A 1708-nucleotide genomic window follows, 5' to 3' on the forward strand; every position below is an offset into this window, starting at 1 on the left:
TCACAACCACACGTCAGCCACACACCTTATCACGCACTACTCTCTGCCTGTAACACGCACACAGACAATATGTAAGCACCAGCATGGAACAACACCCAGTGCATCCCTCTCCGCCACATTAGACAATCCACACTGTCTTAACCAGACTGGGAGGTCCACTCAGAAAACAGAATATCCCACCCACCCCGACAACCACCATTGCTCAGCCAAGCCACCAACACCCACACATGTCCTACACAGGGGTGCACCCAACATCACAATACTGCCTCCTCTCACAGCACACAAACAATGGCAGGAATGAAAGACACAGGTCTGCCACAAGCATGGAATGAGAGCGCCGCCTGTCATGAGCCAAAGGTGCATCCTGACGTGGCAAATCAGATGATGCCGCAGGCATCCACTTACTATAATCACAATCAACAAACCGGCCGCCCCGCCCCGCCCCCCATTAAACCTTTCCTTACAACAATGTGTACCTTAACCTAACCTATATCGTACCGTAACCTAACCTATATCGTACCGTAACCTAACCTATGTCGTACCGTAACCTAACCTATGTCGTACCGTAACCTAACCTATGTCGTACCGTAACCTAACCTATGTCGTACCGTAACCTAACCTATGTCGTACCGTAACCTAACCTATGTCGTACCGTAACCTAACCTATGTCGTACCGTAACCTAACCTATGTCGTACCGTAACCTAACCTATGTCGTACCGTAACCTAACCTATGTCGTACCGTAACCTAACCTATGTCGTACCGTAACCTAACCTATGTCGTACCGTAACCTAACCTATGTCGTACCGTAACCTAACCTATGTCGTACCTTAACCTAACCTATGTCGTACCTTAACCTACCCTATGTCGTACCTTAACCTAACCTATGTCGTACCTTAACCTAACCTATGTCGTACCTTAACCTAACCTATGTCGTACCTTAACCTAACCTATGTCGTACCTTAACCTAACCTATGTCGTACCTTAACCTAACCTATGTCGTACCTTAACCTAACCTATGTCGTACCTTAACCTAACCTATGTCGTACCTTAACCTAACCTATGTCGTACCTTAACCTAACCTATGTCGTACCTTAACCTAACCTATGTCGTACCTTAACCTAACCTATGTCGTACCTTAACCTAACCTATGTCGTACCTTAACCTAACCTATGTCGTACCTTAACCTAACCTATGTCGTACCTTAACCTAACCTATGTCGTACCTTAACCTAACCTATGTCGTACCTTAACCTAACCTATGTCGTACCTTAACCTAACCTATGTCGTACCTTAACCTAACCTATGTCGTACCTTAACCTAACCTATGTCGTACCTTAACCTAACCTATGTCGTACCTTAACCTAACCTATGTCGTACCTTAACCTAACCTATGTCGTACCTTAACCTAACCTATGTCGTACCTTAACCTAACCTATGTCGTACCTTAACCTGAACCTATGTCGTACCTTAACCTAACCTATGTCGTACCTTAACCTAACCTATGTCGTACCTTAACCTAACCTATGTCGTACCTTAACCTAACCTATGTCGTACCTTAACCTAACCTATGTCGTACCTTAACCTAACCTATGTCGTACCTTAACCTAACCTATGTCGTACCTTAACCTAACCTATGTCGTACCTTAACCTAACCTATGTCGTTACCTTAACCTACTATGTCGTACATTAACCTAACCTGTATTGCGC

Source organism: Schistocerca americana, unplaced genomic scaffold (assembly GCF_021461395.2).
Source record: "Schistocerca americana isolate TAMUIC-IGC-003095 unplaced genomic scaffold, iqSchAmer2.1 HiC_scaffold_990, whole genome shotgun sequence".
NCBI lineage: Eukaryota > Metazoa > Arthropoda > Insecta > Orthoptera > Acrididae > Schistocerca > Schistocerca americana.